Genomic DNA, 19,088 nt, shown 5'->3' with positions numbered 1-19,088 from the left:
TCAATAGAGGTCACATTCTTACACACTCACACACACCCACACACAGGCAGGAAACACCACGTGGCTTCTGAGAATAGTTTGTTCATACTTCTTTCATACTGATCTGTGTTGTGTGAACATGACTAACAACAGCAACACCACTGCTGACACTGAGAAAAGGTGTGCATTTGCGTGTGTGAACGTGTGTATGCGTGTGCATGCATGTGAGTGTTTGTTTGTGTGTGCATGTGTGCGTGTGTACGTGCGCGCATATGCGTGTTTGTGTGTGTGTGTGCGTGTGTGCGTGTGCATGTGTGCTTGCTTGCAAAACAGTACCGAAAGACCCTTCAACCTCATCATCATCCTTCCCCTCTAATCAGGGACTGATTCAGGACTGGAATACTAATAGCCAATATACCACTAATCAATTAATCACCTATCAGAGAATAAGGAAAACAGCACCATGGCAAACCTTGAGGCCCCAAGTATAAACTTCGGAGCCAAACAAGGACAGCAGAGGCGGGGCACCACCTGCTATGAGAATCAACTGGTGATGGGTGACATGCCTGTGGGCCAATCAGGGCGGGGCACCACCTGCTATGAGAATCAACTGGTGATGGGTGACATGCCTGTGGGCCAATCAGGGCGGGGCACCACCTGCTATGAGAATCAACTGGTGATGGGTGACATGCCTGTGGTTCAATCAGGCACTTTGTGAAGAAACATCCAGAATTTACTAATTGAAGTTAGTGTATTACAGGATAAACCAAATAATCCAGGTTCTACTTGTAGACTTCTTTCTCTCTCTCTGTCTCTCTCTCTGTCTCTCTCTCTCTCTCTCTCTCTCTCTCTCTCTCGCTCTCTCTCTCTGTCTCTCTCTCTCTCTCTCTCTCGCTCTCTCTCTCTCTCTCTCTCTCTCTCTCTCTCTCTGTCTCTCTCTCTCATTCTCATTCTGTCTCTCTGTCTCTCTGTCTCTCTGTCTCTCTCTCTCTCTCTCTCTCTCTCTCTCTCTGTCTCTCTCTCTCATTCTCATTCTGTCTCTCTGTCTCTCTGTCTCTCTGTCTCTCTCTCTCTCTCTCTCTCTCTCTCTCTCTCTCTCTCTCTCATTCTCATTCTGTCTCAACCTACCTACCTCTACCCAGTTTGTATTGTCCTTTCTGATTTCCCTCTTATTGGAGAGAAAATGACTGGGGGGGGGGGGTAGTATCTTGTAATATTTGATCATTTGTTGTAATCTATTGTTTGATGTTGCTGTACAAAGGAATAAATTGCAGTAAACATTCCCCCCAACAGTTTTTACTTTCCTGTATCACTTTATTGGACAATTCAACTCGTGTCATGTTATATTACATCTTAATCAGTGGCCCATGTAATGTTGTATCTTCAGTTTGTCTAAATGTAGTACAGTGAAAGTGATAACTAAAAGGACTAGACATACTGCTGTCAAGCTCAATGATTGTCTTTATTCATGTTGAAACAAGCTGCAGAAGGTATATAAGTGCTTTAAAATCTCCTATGGAGTCTGATACACAGGTTAATACACACATCTTAATAATAACTATTTCTGGTAGTCAGGATGAGGTCTTTATGTAACATCCACCAATAAACCAATTATCCTATTACAATAAAAGCTTTAGACACTGAAGACACGTTGTTTGGCTTCATTTACTATAAGAAGGATAAGTAGCCGGACTGTTTGATTTCAATTCTATTTAGGGACAATGACTCAAGATCAAGATTTATTTTCTTAATTAATAATTGGCTTCTTAAAAATGTTGAAATGCAGGTTACTCTAAGGTGGGCTTGATACTCTTTAGTTTATACACAACATTGTACCACAGGTTTTCATAATTTTCTCTCTTACTGCACGGCAGTAACTTTGAACACTTCATTTGGTGGAATCAACACCTCCTTTTCATAATTCCCCATCTCTGGGTAGGACTTCAGGTCAGCGCCAAAACATGTCTCTATCTCAAAGCAGGACTCCTCCCCAAAATATGTCAAGACCTTTAGGAAAGAGCTGGAGGCAAAGAAGCCAAATCTGATGACCTTTTTCACTTCATCGACAAACTCCATGTTCGCTCTTCGATGTGTGGTGTGACAGGTCTTTGTTTGTACTTGGACTTGTCCTTTTGGAATCATTCCTTCACATCTATTGCACATCCTTCTGCCCCTATCCAGGCTTGTTTGAAGATCCTTACATTGCTGTTTTCATTTGGAAGATATTCCTCCTGCACCTTCTTGTACATTTTTTCAGTTGGTACTTGTCATCAACGGGGTTAGGGAACATGTCTAAGGATTTGGGGGAATTGAGACCAGGCTGAGATGAACCTTCAGACATTATGGTAGAAAAATACAGGCAAAATGTGTAATAACAGAGGACCATTTTCTATATGTTTAAATATATGTAAATTAAAACAAATACATATCTAGTATAGAAATAGCTCTCTCTCTCTCTCTCTCTAAATATTATAGTATTTTACCATCTTGGAGATCACACCCAAATTCCAAGGCAGGAAAAAATACAGCAAAAGTTCGGATCTTGTGTCTTGCCAAGATGTCAAAATATGCTGGTCCAACGTCAACTTGTAATGGAGATGAACTGTCTTTAAAGATACAGAATCAGCATTCAAATGTTCAGCTTTCAGGGGGTCTTGTTATAACAGAGCTCTTGTGGTTATGTTCACAGGCACGTACCCCTCAAACCACGAACCCCTTAGCTCAGTACACACACACACACACACACACACACACACACACACACACACACACATTCAGCTGTGCAACTGACTAGGTATCCCCTGTACATAATCAAACACATACAGTGTGGTGCCTACCCAGGGCCTAGTCAAAGGGTTGTCTGCCTATCATTCCTTTAGCTGGTTGAGTTAAATATTGCCCTCTGCTGGTTGATGTGCAGATTGCACCCTGTCAAGACTGAAGGCCTCTGGGTACATTAGTGTGTGTTTGGATTCAGTGGTCTCTCATGCCAGTGTCCAGGGTATGATTTAGACAGTATCCCAATATTCAAATAATGCTGGTTATGGTTGTTTCCTTTAATTTGTTATGACTGAGATGTGAGAGACCTGGCAGGTTGACAGAATTCCATTCCTTTGTTATGACTGAGATGTGAGAGGCCTGGTAGGTTGATAGAATTCCATTCCTTTGTTATGACTGAGATGTGAGAGACCTGGTAGGTTGACAGGATTCCATTCCTTTGTTATGACTGAGATGTGAGAGACCTGGTAGGTTGACGGAATTCCATTCCTTTGTTATGACTGAGATGTGAGAGACCTGGTAGGTTGATAGAGTTCCATCTTATTGCATTCATATGGTGAGGTCTTTCTGATCTGTGATAGGAGATAAGGAAATGGGACAGGAAGAGGACGGAAGCAGATTGAGACTATTGGGATGTGGCCTTAGTGGTTGGGCCTCTGAATGTGTAGTTTATGGTGGAGACCAGTCACTGACTGTGTAGTTTATGGTGGAGTCCAGCCACTGACTGTGTAGTTTATGGTGGAGTCCAGCCACTGACTGTGTAGTTGATGGTGGAGTCCAGACACTGACTGTGTAGTTTATGGTGGAGTCCAGCCACTGACTGTGTAGTTGATGGTGGAGTCCAGCCACTGACTGTGTAGTTTATGGTGGAGTCCAGCCACTGACTGTGTAGTTTATGGTGGAGTCCAGCCACTGACTGTGTAGTTGATGGTGGAGTCCAGCCACTGACTGTGTAGTTTATGGTGGAGTCCAGCCACTGACTGTGTAGTTTATGGTGGAGTCCAGCCACTGTATAGTTAGAACCTAATCCAACAGTTATATTGTTGACACAGTTTAATACAGGTCCCATTGCACGCAGGCATACACACACACACACACACACACACACACACACACACACACTGGACACACTCTTTTGTCTCCATAAGACACAAAAAAGTCACATGAATAACAGTGTTTGTTCAGGAGAATGTTGCCATTGTTAAACACTAATGGGACATTGTATTAGTCCCCATCACCCTGTTACTGCCTCAATACAGGGACATTTTATTAGTCCCCATCACCCTGTTACTGCCTCAATACAGGGACATTTTATTAGTCCCCATCACCCTGTTACTGCCTCAATACAGGGACATTTTATTAGTCCACCATCACCCTGTTACTGCCTCAATACAGGGACATTTTATTAGTCCCCATCACCCTGTTACTGCCTCAATACAGGGACATTTTATTAGTCCCCATCACTCTGTTACTGCCTCAATACAGGGACATTTTCTTAGTCCACCATCACCCTGTTACTGCCTCAATACAGGGACATTTTATTAGTCCCCATCACCCTGTTACTGCCTCAATACAGGGACATTTTCTTAGTCCCCCATCACCCTGTTACTGCCTCAATACAGGGACATTTTATTAGTCCACCATCACCCTGTTACTGCCTCAATACAGGGACATTTTATTAGTCCCCATCACCCTGTTACTGCCTCAATACAGGGACATTTTCTTAGTCCCCCATTACCCCGTTACTGCCTCAATACAGGGACATTTTATTAGTCCCCATCACCCTGTTACTGCCTCAATACAGGGACATTTTCTTAGTCCCCCATTACCCCGTTACTGCCTCAATACAGGGACATTTTCTTAGTCCACCATCACCCTGTTACTGCCTCAATACAGGGACATTTTCTTAGTCCACCATCACCCTGTTACTGCCTCAATACAGGGACATTTTATTAGTCCACCATCACCCTGTTACTGCCTCAATACAGGGACATTTTATTAGTCCCCATCACCCTGTTACTGCCTCAATACAGGGACATTTTATTAGTCCCCATCACCCTGTTACTGCCTCAATACAGGGACATTTTATTAGTCCCCATCACCCTGTTACTGCCTCAATACAGGGACATTTTATTAGTCCCCATCACCCTGTTACTGCCTCAATACAGGGACATTTTATTAGTCCACCATCACCCTGTTACTGCCTCAATACAGGGACATTTTATTAGTCCCCATCACCCTGTTACTGCCTCAATACAGGGACATTTTATTAGTCCCCATCACTCTGTTACTGCCTCAATACAGGGACATTTTCTTAGTCCACCATCACCCTGTTACTGCCTCAATACAGGGACATTTTATTAGTCCCCATCACCCTGTTACTGCCTCAATACAGGGACATTTTCTTAGTCCCCCATCACCCTGTTACTGCCTCAATACAGGGACATTTTATTAGTCCACCATCACCCTGTTACTGCCTCAATACAGGGACATTTTATTAGTCCCCATCACCCTGTTACTGCCTCAATACAGGGACATTTTCTTAGTCCCCCATTACCCCGTTACTGCCTCAATACAGGGACATTTTATTAGTCCCCATCACCCTGTTACTGCCTCAATACAGGGACATTTTCTTAGTCCCCCATTACCCCGTTACTGCCTCAATACAGGGACATTTTCTTAGTCCACCATCACCCTGTTACTGCCTCAATACAGGGACATTTTCTTAGTCCACCATCACCCTGTTACTGCCTCAATACAGGGACATTTTATTAGTCCACCATCACCCTGTTACTGCCTCAATACAGGGACATTTTATTAGTCCCCATCACCCTGTTACTGCCTCAATACAGGGACATTTTATTAGTCCCCATCACCCTATTACTGCCTCAATACAGGGACATTTTATTAGTCCACCATCACCCTGTTACTGCCTCAATACAGGGACATGTTATTAGTGTTTGTATTGGACCTGTGTGGTTTTAGTCCAAGCTTAGCGTGTCATTCAGGTAGAAGTACAATAACACACATGGACACCAGCACACACAGTGGATGTTAAGAGTTGCCCCAGTGGGTGACTGTATCCAAACAGTGGAAGGCTAGAGAAGGAGGAGACATTGGCACACACACACACACACACACACACACACATGCACACGCACACACAAACAATCACAGGTTTCTACATATTTTAAAGTGGGTGTCAATGTTTTCTCAAGAACAGAATGTTGGATGTCTGCATTCCAGCAACGTTCAGCAAACATTCTGATGTGTTTGGATGAAATGGTGCCATTGTTGTACTTCTGACCACTAAAGTTACAGTAACTGAGGTTGTGTTATAAACTAGGGGGTTCCAGCCCTGAATACTGATATGCTGACAGCTGTGGTATATCAGACTGTATACCACGGGTATGACAAAACGTGTATATTTACTGCTCTAGTTATGCTGGTAACCAGTTTATAATGGCAATAAGGCGCCTCAGGGGTTTGTGATATATGGCCAATATACCACCACCAAGGGCTGTATGCAGGCACTCCATGTTGAGTCATGTGTAAGAACTGCCCTTAGCCGGTGTATATTGGCCATATAGCACACCCCCTTGGACCTTATTGATTAATTATACCACATCATACAGTATTGCTAGTGCTACAAAATCTAGCCAAGGTGAAACACATTGACAGTTAAGAACTGAGGTCCTGTTTCTCTTGGCTGATAATGTGTCCCTAGTAATGTAAGGGTGGTGGGTTCGATTCCCGCTGATTCACAGACCCTATACTAAAGATGTATGCACCCGCTGTACTATAAATCACTTAGGATAGTTGATGAAAAATTAACACAACATTTTACTGAGTTACAGTTTATATAAGGAAATCAGTCAATTTAAATAAATTCAATAGGCACTAATATATGGATGACTGGGAATACAGATACAGTATGCATCTTTTGGTGATAGATACTTTAAACAAAACGTAGGGGCGTGGATCAGAATAACATTCAATATCTCCTTCACATAGAGTTGATTGTGGCCTGTGGGAATGTTGTCCCACTCCTCTTCAATGGCTGTGGGAATGTTGTCCCACTCCTCTTCAATGGCTGTGGGAATGTTGTCCCACTCCTCTTCAATGGCTGTGGGAATGTTGTCCCACTCCTCTTCAATGGCCTTGGGAATGTTGTCCCACTCCTCTTCAATGGCTGTGGGAATGTTGTCCCAATCCTCTTCAATGGCTGTGGGAATGTTTTCCCACTCCGCTTCAATGGCTGTGGGAATGTTGTCCCACTCCTCTTCAATGGCTGTGGGAATGTTGTCCCACTCCGCTTCAATGGCTGTGGGAATGTTGTCCCACTCCTCTTCAATGGCTGTGGGAATGTTGTCCCAATCCTCTTCAATGGCTGTGGGAATGTTGTCCCACTCCTCTTCAATGGCAGTGGGAATGTTGTCCAACTCCGCTTCAATGGCTGTGGGAATGTTGTCCCACGCCGCTTCAATGGCTGTGGGAATGTTGTCCCAATCCTCTTCAATGGCTGTGGGAATGTTGTCCCACTCCTCTTCAATGGCTATGGGAATGTTGTCCCACTCCTCTTCAATGGCTGTGCGAATGTTGTCCCACTCCGCTTCAATGGCTGTGGGAATGTTGTCCCACTCCTCTTCAATGGCTGTGGGAATGTTGTCCCACTCCTCTTCAATGGCTGTGGGAATGTTGTCCCACTCCTCTTCAATGGCTGTGGGAATGTTGTCCCACTCCTCTTCAATGGCTGTGGGAATGTTGTCCCACTCCTCTTCAATGGCTGTGGGAATGTTGTCCCAATCCTCTTCAATGGCTGTGGGAATGTTGTCCCAATCCTCTTCAATGGCTGTGGGAATGTTGTCCCACTCCGCTTCAATGGCTGTGGGAATGTTGTCCCACTCTTCTTCAATGGCTGTGGGAATGTTGTCCCACTCTGCTTCAATGGCTGTGGGAATGTTGTCCCACTCCTCTTCAATGGCTGTGGGAATGTTGTCCCAATCCTCTTCAATGGCTGTGGGAATGTTGTCCCACTCCTCTTCAATGGCTGTGGGAATGTTGTCCCACTCCGCTTCAATGGCTGTGGGAATGTTGTCCCACTCCTCTTCAATGGCTGTGGGAATGTTGTCCCAATCCTCTTCAATGGCTGTGGGAATGTTGTCCCACTCCTCTTCAATGGCTGTGGGAATGTTGTCCAACTCCGCTTCAATGGCTGTGGGAATGTTGTCCCACTCCGCTTCAATGGCTGTGGGAATGTTGTCCCAATCTTCTTCAATGGCTGTGGGAATGTTGTCCCACTCCTCTCCAATGGCTATGGGAATGTTGTCCCACTCCTCTTCAATGGCTGTGCGAATGTTGTCCCACTCCTCTTCAATGGCCTTGGGAATGTTGTCCCACTCCTCTTCAATTGCTGTGGGAATGTTGTCCCACTCCTCTTCAATGGCTGTGGGAATGTTGTCCCACTCCTCTTCAATGGCTGTGGGAATGTTGTCCCACTCCTCTTCAATGGCTGTGGGAATGTTGTCCCACTCCTCTTCAATGGCTGTGGGAATGTTGTCCCAATCCTCTTCAATGGCTGTGGGAATGTTGTCCCAATCCTCTTCAATGGCTGTGGGAATGTTGTCCCACTCCGCTTCAATGGCTGTGGGAATGTTGTCCCACTCCGCTTCAATGGCTGTGGGAATGTTGTCCCACTCTTCTTCAATGGCTGTGGGAATGTTGTCCCACTCTGCCTTAATGGCTGTGGGAATGTTGTCCCACTCCTCTTCAATGGCTGTGGGAATGTTGTCCCAATCCTCTTCAATGGCTGTGGGAATGTTGTCCCACTCCTCTTCAATGGCTGTGGGAATGTTGTCCCACTCCGCTTCAATGGCTGTGGGAATGTTGTCCCACTCCGCTTCAATGGCTGTGAGAATGTTGTCCCAATCCTCTTCAATGGCTGTGGGAATGTTGTCCCACTCCTCTTCAATGGCTATGGGAATGTTGTCCCACTCCTCTTCAATGGCTGTGCGAATATTGTCCCACTCCTCTTCAATTGCCTTGGGAATGTTGTCCCACTCCTATTCAATGGCTGTGGGAATGTTGTCCCACTCCTCTTCAATGGCTGTGGGAATGTTGTCCCACCCCTCTTCAATGGCTGTGGGAATGTTGTCCCACTCCTCTTCAATGGCTGTGGGAATGTTGTCCCACTCCTCTTCAATGGCTGTGGGAATGTTGTCCCAATACTCTTCAATGGCTGTGGGAATGTTGTCCCACTCCTCTTCAATGGCTGTGGGAATGTTGTCCCACTCGTCTTCAATGGCTGTGGGAATGTTGTCCCACTCTGCTTCAATGGCTGTGGGAATGTTGTCCCACTCCTCTTCAATGGCTGTGGGAATGTTGTCCCACTCCGCTTCAATGTCCTTGGGAATGTTGTCCCACTCCTCTTCAATGGCTGTGGGAATGTTGTCCCAATCCTCTTCAATGGCTGTGGGGATGTTGTCCCACTCCTCTTCAATGGCTGTGGGAATGTTGTCCCACTCCGCTTCAATGGCTGTGGGAATGTTGTCCCACTCCTCTTCAATGGCTGTGGGAATGTTGTCCCACTCCTCTTCAATGGCTGTGGGAATGTTGTCCCACTCCTCTTCAATGGCTGTGGGAATGTTGTCCCACTCCTCTTCAATGGCCGTGGGAATGTTGTCCCACTCCTCTTCAATGGCCTTGGGAATGTTGTCCCACTCCTCTTCATTGGCTGTGGGAATGTTGTCCCACTCAGCTTCAATGGCTGTGGGAATGTTGTCCCAATCCTCTTCAATGGCTGTGGGAATGTTGTCCCACTCCTCTTCAATGGCTATGGGAATGTTGTCCAACTCCTCTTCAATGGCTGTGCGAATGTTGTCCCACTCCTCTTCAATTGCCTTGGGAATGTTGTCCCACTCCTCTTCAATGGCTGTGGGAATGTTGTCCCACTCCTCTTCAATGGCTGTGGGAATGTTGTCCCACCCCTCTTCAATGACTGTGGGAATGTTGTCCCACTCCTCTTCAATGGCTGTGGGAATGTTGTCCCACTCCTCTTCAATGGCTGTGGGAATGTTGTCCCACTCCTCTTCAATGGCTGTGGGAATGTTGTCCCACTCCTCTTCAATGGCTTTGGGAATGTTGTCCCACTCCTCTTCAATGGCTGTGGGAATGTTGTCCCACTCCTCTTCAATGGCTGTGGGAATGTTGTCCCACTCCGCTTCAATGGCTGTGGGAATGTTGTCCCACTCCGCTTCAATGGCTGTGGGAATGTTGTCCAACTCCGCTTCAATGGCTGTGGGAATGTTGTCCTACTCCGCTTCAATGGCTGTGGGAATGTTGTCCCACTCCTCTTCAATGGCTGTGGGAATGTTGTCCCACTCCTCTTCAATGGCTGTGGGAATGTTGTCCCACTCCGCTTCAATGTCCTTGGGAATGTTGTCCCACTCCTCTTCAATGGCTGTGGGAATGTTGTCCCAATCCTCTTCAATGGCTGTGGAAATGTTGTCCCAATCCTCTTCAATGGCTGTGGGAATGTTGTCCCACTCCGCTTCAATGGCTGTGGGAATGTTGTCCCACTCCTCTTCAATGGCTGTGGGAATGTTGTCCCACTCTGCTTCAATGGCTGTGGGAATGTTGTCCCACTCCTCTTCAATGGCTGTGGGAATGTTGTCCCAATCCTCTTCAATGGCTGTGGGAATGTTGTCCCACTCCTCTTCAATGGCTGTGGGAATGTTGTCCCACTCCGCTTCAATGGCTGTGGGAATGTTGTCCCACTCCGCTTCAATGGCTGTGGGAATGTTGTCCCACTCCTCTTCAATGGCTATGGGAATGTTGTCCCACTCCTCTTCAATGGCTGTGCGAATGTTGTCCCACTCCTCTTCAATTGCCTTGGGAATGTTGTCCCACTCCTCTTCAATGGCTGTGGGAATGTTGTCCCACTCCTCTTCAATGGCTGTGGGAATGTTGTCCCACTCCTCTTCAATGGCTGTGGGAATGCTGTCCCACTCCTCTTCAATGGCTGTGGGAATGTTGTCCCACTCCTCTTCAATGGCTGTGGGAATGTTGTCCCACTCCTCTTCAATGGCTGTGGGAATGTTGTCCCACTCCTCTTCAATGGCTGTGGGAATGTTGTCCCACTCCTCTTCAATGGCTGTGGGAATGTTGTCCCACTCCGCTTCAATGGCTGTGGGAATGTTGTCCCAATCCTCTTCAATGGCTGTGGGAATGTTGTCCCACTCCTCTTCAATGGCTATGGGAATGTTGTCCCACTCCTCTTCATTGGCTGTGCGAATGTTGTCCCACTCCACTTCAATTGCCTTGGGAATGTTGTCCCACTCCTCTTCAATGGCTGTGGGAATGTTGTCCCACTCCTCTTCAATGGCTGTGGGAATGTTGTCCCACCCCTCTTCAATGGCTGTGGGAATGTTGTCCCACTCCTCTTCAATGGCTGTGGGAATGTTGTCCCACTCCTCTTCAATGGCTGTGGGAATGTTGTCCCACTCCTCTTCAATGGCTGTGGGAATGTTGTCCCACTCCTCTTCAATGGCTGTGGGAATGTTGTCCCACTCCTCTTCAATGGCTGTGGGAATGTTGTCCCACTCCTCTTCAATGGCTGTGGGAATGTTGTCCCACTCCGCTTCAATGGCTGTGGGAATGTTGTCCCACTCCTCTTCAATGGCTGTGGGAATGTTGTCCCACTCCGCTTCAATGTCCTTGGGAATCTTGTCCCACTCCTCTTCAATGACTGTGGAAATGTTGTCCCAATCCTCTTCAATGGCTGTGGGGATGTTGTCCCACTCCTCTTCAATGGCTGTGGGAATGTTGTCCCACTCCGCTTCAATGGCTGTGGGAATGTTGTCCCACTCCTCTTCAATGGCTGTGGGAATGTTGTCCCACTCCTCTTCAATGGCTGTGGGAATGTTGTCCCACTCCTCTTCAATGGCCATGGGAATGTTGTCCCACTCCTCTTCAATGGCCTTGGGAATGTTGTCCCACTCCTCTTCAATGGCTGTGGGAATGTTGTCCCACTCCTCTTCAATGGCTGTGGGAATGTTGTCCCACTCCTCTTCAATGGCTGTGGGAATGTTGTCCCACTCCTCTTCAATGGCTGTGGGAATGTTGTCCCACTCCCCTTCAATGGCTGTGGGAATGTTGTCCCACTCCTCTTCAATGACTTGTGAAGGTGGTGGATAATGTCTGGAACTGGAACAAGCTGTCGTACACGTCAATCCATAGCATCCCAAACATGCTCAATCGGTGACATGTCTGGTGAGTATGCAAGCCATGGAAGAAATGCGACATTTTCAGCTTTGTGGAAATGTGTACAGACCCTTGCGACATGGGGATGTGCATTATCATGCTGATACATGAGGTGATGGCTGCGGATGAAAGGCAGAACAATGGGCCTGAGGATCTCACCACGGTATCTCTGTGCATTCAAATTGCTTTTGGTAAAATGCAATTGTGTTCATTGTCCATAGCTTATGCCTGCCCATACTATAACCCCACCTCCACCACGGGGCACTCTGTTCACAACGTTGATATCAGCAAACCGCTCGATCACGCAAATGTGAAGAGCACATTTGCGTGCCAGTTGCCATCGAAGGTGAACATTTGCCCACTGAAGTTGATTACAATGTCAGGTCAAGACCCTGATGAGGATGACAAGCACGCAGATGTGTTTGCCTGAAGCAGTTTCTGACAGTTTATGCAGAAATTCTTTGCTTCTGCAAACCCACAGTTTCATCAGCTGTCTGGGTGGCTGTTCTCAGACGATCCCGGTAGGTGAAGAAGCCGGATGTGGAGGTCCTGGGCTGGCGTGGTGGTTAAACGTGGTCTGCGGTTGAGAGGCCGGTTGGACGTACTGCCAAATTCTCTAATGTTACGTTGGGGGCGGCTTATGGGTAGGGAAATTACCATTAATTTGTGAGGCAACAACTTTGGTGGACATTCCTGCATTCAGCATGCCAAATGCACGTTCCCTCAAAACTTGAGACATCTGTGGCATTGAGTTGTGTGACAAAACTGCACATTTTAGAGTGGCCTTTTTTGTCCCCAGCGCATTACCTGTGTAATGATCATGCTGTTTAATCAGCTTCTTGATATGCCACACATGTCAGGCTTATTGGATTATTTTGGCAAAGGAGAAATGCTCACTAACAGGGATGTAAACAAATCTGTGCACAAAATCTGAGAGAAATGAGCTTTTTGTGCATTTGGAACATATCTAGGATTTTTTATTTCAGCTCATGAAACATGGGACCAACACTTTACATGTTGCATTTATATTTTTGTTCAGTATTTAACAGGCTTCTCTGTTGAAGGTGAACATGAGAAAAGAGTGTATTTTGGAGACAGTTATCACCTACCAATATAACGATACTGTAAATCACCTTATTGGAAGACATGTTTAACTTTCATGTGGTACTACAGTATACAAAAATATACTGTATGATCTTGTCAGGCTACAGTCTTGATTCTCCACTCTGTTCCTGATGTTGTGTTGTCAGGCTACAGCCATGATTCTCCACTCTGTTCCTGATGCTGTGTTGTCAGGCTACAGCCATGATTCTCCACTCTGTTCCCGATGTTGTGTTGTCAGGCTACAGCCATGATCCTCCACTCTGTTCCTGATGTTGTGTTGTCAGGCTACAGTCTTGATTCTCCACTCTGTTCCTGATGTTGTGATGTCAGGCTACAGCCATGATTCTCCACTCTGTTCCCGATGTTGTGTTGTCAGGCTACAGCCATGATCCTCCACTCTGTTCCTGATGTTGTGTTGTCAGGCTACAGTCTTGATTCTCCACTCTGTTCCTGATGTTGTGTTGTCAGGATACAGCCATGATTCTCCACTGTGTTCCGGATGCTGTGTTGTCAGGCTACATCCATGATTCTCCACTCTGTTCCTGATGTTGTGTTGTCAGGCTACAGCCATGATTCTCCTCTCTGTTCCTGATGTTGTGTTGTCAGGATACAGCCATGATTCTCCTCTTTGTTCCTGATGTTGTGTTGTCAGGCTACAGCCATGATCCTCCACTCTGTTCCTGATGTTGTGTTGTCAGGCTACAGCCATGATTCTCCACTCTGTTCCTGATGTTGTGTTGTCAGGCTACAGCCATGATTCTCCACTCTGTTCCTGATGTTGTGTTGTCAGGCTACAGCCATGATTCTCCACTCTGTTCCCGATATTGTGTTGTCAGGCTACAGCCATGATCCTCCACTCTGTTCCTGATGTTGTGTTGTCAGGCTACAGTCTTGATTCTCCACTCTGTTCCTGATGTTGTGTTGTCAGGCTACAGCCATGATTCTCCACTCTGTTCCTGATGATGTTGTGTTGTCAGGCTACAGCCATGATTCTCCACTCTGTTCCTGATGTTGTTTTTGTCAGGCTACAGTCTTGATTCTCCACTCTGTTCCTGATGTTGTGTTGTCCGGCTACAGTCTTGATTCTCCTCTGTGTTCCTACTGGTAGCCTGTATGTGTATTATTTAATTGAACCTTCATTTATACAGGTTATTCTCCTTGGGATATATTTTACAGTAAAGGCCTGTTGTAACTTGTACCAGTACTGTGCTGTTCCATCTCCACGTCAAGGTCTTTACATGGCTGTTAGTCTGTTTGTTTGTATCTTGTACTGTACTGTTCCATCTAGCTCCACGTCAAGGTCTTTACATGGCTGTTAGTCTGTTTGTTTGTATCTTGTACTGTACTGTTCCATCTAGCTCCACGTCAAGGTCTTTACATGGCTGTTAGTCTGTTGGTTTGTATCTTGTACTGCACTGTGCTGTTCCATCTAGCTCCACGTCAAGGTCTTTACATGGCTGTTAGTCTGTTTGTTTGTATCTTGTACTGCACTGTGCTGTTTCTGTGGAAGTATGCTTCGAATGCTCTGACTCATGCAAGGATTGCTCTATCATAACCTTTGTGAGAAACAGAGAAATAAACGATGAGAAATAAAACTATGAGAAAAAAAACTATGTAAATCAAAACAAGGTGGAGAAACTGTCATCTCTGGTGAAATTTACTCAACTGGGGAAAGAGTAATCTCCCTCTTCAGACAAAATGTGTTCTTTGTATTAAATACCTCTCAATCAAACAATAAAGGTGGATTAATTTAGGATTAATGGCTTTGGATGGTGTTTGTGTTGTATGTGTTACCTGTGTTAATGTCATTGTAGGTGGAACTATCAGGAGGTGGTTTAAATAAACAAGGGATAGTTTCACTCAACCTGTTTTTCTATCACTTTCTCTCCTTCAATCAGTGGGAATGACATTAAACTCATCTTTGACTCCTCCCTATGTCTCTCTCTCTCTCTCCCTCTACCACTCTCTCTCTCTCTATCTCTACCACTCTCTCTCCCCACTCAATCTTTCTCTCTGTGTTTAGTAATTGTATTGTTCCTCAGTGTATTTTGTGTGATTGTTGAGTATTCACACATGAAGTGTCGGTCATCACCACCTCTGAGTAAACAGCAGACACCTCCTTCCCAAACAACATGAAGTGTCTGTCATCACCACCTCTGAGTAAACAGCAGACACCTCCTTCCCAAAGCATACAGATTGTTTGTAGTATACAGAAGCTTTGACTAACCTTCATTCATACGTTCATTATCCCCTCTGTCATCCCTCTCTCTTCCACTCCCTCCCTCTATACAACTCTCTGTCATCCCTCTCTCTTCCACTCCCTCCCTCTATACAACTCTCTGGTATCCCTCTCTCTTCCACTCCCTCCCTCTATACAACTCTCTGTCACCCCTCTCTCTTCCACTCCCTCCCTCTATACAACTCTCTGTCATCCCTCTCTCTTCCACTCCCTCCCTCTATACAACTCTCTGGTATCCCTCTCTCTTCCACTCCCTCCCTCTATACAACTCTCTGGTGTCCCTCCCTCTATACAACTCTCTGGTGTCCCTCCCTCTATACAACTCTCTGGTGTCCCTCCCTCTATACAACGCTCTGGTGTCCCTCCCTCTATACAACTCTCTGGTATCCCTCCCTCTATACAACTCTCTGGTATCCCTCCCTCTATACAACTCTCTGGTATCCCTCCCTCTTTACAACTCTCTGGTATCCCTCCCTCTATACAACTCTCTGGTATCCCTCCCTCTTTACAGCTCTCTGGTATCCCTCCCTCTTTACAACTCTCTGGTATCCCTCCCTCTATACAACTCTCTGGTATCCCTCCCTCTATACAACTCTCTGGTATCCCTCCCTCTATACAACTCTCTGGTGTCCCTCCCTCTTTACAACTCTCTGGTGTCCCTCCCTCTATACAACTCTCTGGTATCCCTCCCTCTATACAACTCTCTGGTATCCCTCCCTCTATACAACTCTCTGGTGTCCCTCCCTCTTTACAACTCTCTGTCATTCACGTTTTCCTTTCTCATGTTCTTCTAAGATTGTGATATTATTTTTCCTGTCAGGTCCCTCTCCTTTTCTCTATATTTCCTCCGTCTCTCTCTCTGTCCTTTAAAGACTCTTGTCCTTTCTGGACATCTGTAGCATCCTGCTACTGTACTTTATGTAAAACTGGAATGAATGGCTCTACTTCTATGTTACCTTCCACCTGACCATTGACAGGAAATGAGAGTGACCGTATTGCCATGGAAATGAAAGTGAAAGCAAATGACAATTGGATGAAGAAGTAACCTGACAGGGTAATTGTGTCAGAACAGTGGAAGGCCAGAAAAGGAGAATCTTTTGGTTCTCTCTTATACATCACTAAAGGTTGAATCCTAACTTCAGGTCCAATTTTCATGTAGTCTCCATATGACATCAATGCATTACTAAGTGAATGTTTGACTTAAGTGGAAGTTAGGATTCACCCCTGCGTGTAATTGTGATGAAACAGTGGAACGCCAGAAAAGGATACTTTAGCACACACACACACGCGCGCACGCGTGCACATACACTGAGGCATCTAAAACATAGGGGGCTTCTGAGGGGAAGACGGCTCATACTAATGGCATGGAAACCATGTTTGATATTATTCTATTGACTCCGTTCCAGACATTATTATGAGCCGTCCTTCCCTCAGCAGCCTCCACTGATCTCTGGTATCCCTCCCTCTATACAACTCTCTGGTATCCCTCCCTCTATACAACTCTCTGGTATCCCTCCCTCTATACAACTCTCTGGTATCCCTCCCTCTATACAACTCTCTGGTGTCCCTCCCTCTACACAACTCTCTGGTATCCCTCTCTCTCTCGTCCCTCCCTCACAATGCACATTCACTCATCAAACATGAAAATAAAATATATGAAAAATATCACTTTTCTCCTATGATTTGCTAAATGCTGCTTCTCTTATTGAACTAAGAAAAAACAGACAACAGCTGACAGAGAAAAAAAGGCCTTCATTGGAATGAAAAGTTAACCATTTGTTATGAGATACATCACTTCACAGAATGTCCCCCAAACGGCACCCTATTCCTTAAATAGTGCACTACAGTTGACCAGGACTCATAGGGCTCATAGGACTCATAGGGCTCATAGTGCTCATAGGACTCATAGAACTCATAGGGCTCATAGTGATCATAGGACTCATAGAACTCATAGGGCTCATAGTGATTATAGGACTCATAGAACTCATAGGGCTCATAGGACTCATAGGGCTCATAGTGCTCATAGGACTCATAGAACTCATAGGGCTCATAGTGATCATAGGACTCATAGAACTCATAGGGCTCATAGTGATCATAGGACTCATAGAACTCATAGGGCTCATAGTGCTCATAGGACTCATAGAACTCATAGGGCTCATAGTGATCATAGGACTCATAGAACTCATAGGGCTCATAGTGATTATAGGACTCATAGAACTCATAGGGCTCATAGGACTCATAGGGCTCATAGTGCTCATAGGACTCATAGGACTCATAGGGCTCATAGGACTCATAGGGCTCATAGTGCTCATAGGACTCATAGAACTCATAGGGCTCATAGTGCTCATAGGACTCATAGGGCTCATAGTGCTCATAGGACTCATAGAACTGATAGGGCTCATAGTGATCATAGGACTCATAGAACTCATAGGGCTCATAGTGATCATAGGACTCATAGAACTCATAGGGCTCATAGGACTCATAGGGCTCATAGTGCTCATAGGACTCATAGAACTCATAGGGCTCATAGTGATCATAGGACTCATAGAACTCATAGGGCTCATAGTGCTCATAGGACTCATAGTGCTCATAGGACTCATAGAACTCATAGGGCTCATAGTGCTCATAGGACTCATAGTGCTCATAGGACTCATAGTGCTCATAGCACTCATAGAACTCATAGTGCTCATAGTGCTCATAGGACTCATAGAACTCAGTGCTCATAATGCTCATAGTGCTCATAGTGCTCATAGGACTCATATGAAACATATGGCTCTCAGGACTCATAGGACTCATAGTGCTAATAGTGCGCATAGAGGTCATAGGGCTCATAGGGATCATAGAGCTCATAGTGCTCATATGAGTCATGGTGCTTATAGGACTTATTGTGCTCATAGGACTCAGTGCTCATAGGACTCATGGTGCTTATAGGAATTATTGTGCTCATAGGACTCATGGTGCTTATAGGACTTATTGTGCTCATAGGACTCATGTACAGTGCCTTGCGAAAGTATTCGGCCCCCTTGAACTTTGCGACCTTTTGCCACATTTCAGGCTTCAAACATAAAGATATAAAACTGTATTTTTTTGTGAAGAATCAACAACAAGTGGGACACAATCATGAAGTGGAACGACATTTATTGGATATTTCAAACTTTTTTAACAAATCAAAAACTGAAAAATTGGGCGTGCAAAATTATTCAGCCCCCTTAAGTTAATACTTTGTAGCGCCACCTTTTGCTGCGATTACAGCTGTAAGTCGCTTCGGGTATGTCTCTATCAGTTTTGCACATCGAGAGACTGACATTTTTCCCCATTCCTCCTTGCAAAACAGCTCGAGCTCAGTGAGGTTGGATGGAGAGCATTTGTGAACAGCAGTTTTCAGTTCTTTCCACAGATTCTCGATTGGATTCAGGTCTGGACTTTGACTTGGCCATTCTAACACCTGGATATGTTTATTTTTTAACCATTCCATTGTAGATTTTGCTTTATGTTTTGGATCATTGTCTTGTTGGAAGACAAATCTCCGTCCCAGTCTCAGGTCTTTTGCAGACTCCATCAGGTTTTCTTCCAGAATGGTCCTGTATTTGGCTCCATCCATCTTCCCATCAATTTTAACCATCTTCCCTGTCCCTGCTGTAGAAAAGCAGGCCCAAACCATGATGGTGCCACCACCATGTTTGACAGTGGGGATGGTGTGTTCAGCTGTGTTGCTTTTACGCCAAAC

General features: G+C 45.6%; 1 pseudogene; it reads right to left on the bottom strand.

The window, feature by feature from the left end:
- Positions 1-1,726: 1,726 nt before the first annotated feature.
- Positions 1,727-18,157, bottom strand: LOC118941529 (annotated as a pseudogene).
- Positions 18,158-19,088: the final 931 nt, after the last annotated feature.

Source organism: Oncorhynchus mykiss, chromosome 19 (assembly GCF_013265735.2).
Source record: "Oncorhynchus mykiss isolate Arlee chromosome 19, USDA_OmykA_1.1, whole genome shotgun sequence".
Classification (NCBI taxonomy): Eukaryota; Metazoa; Chordata; class Actinopteri; order Salmoniformes; family Salmonidae; genus Oncorhynchus; species Oncorhynchus mykiss.
Note: the sequence above shows the minus strand (reverse complement) of the source record. Positions and strands in the feature narration are given on the sequence as shown.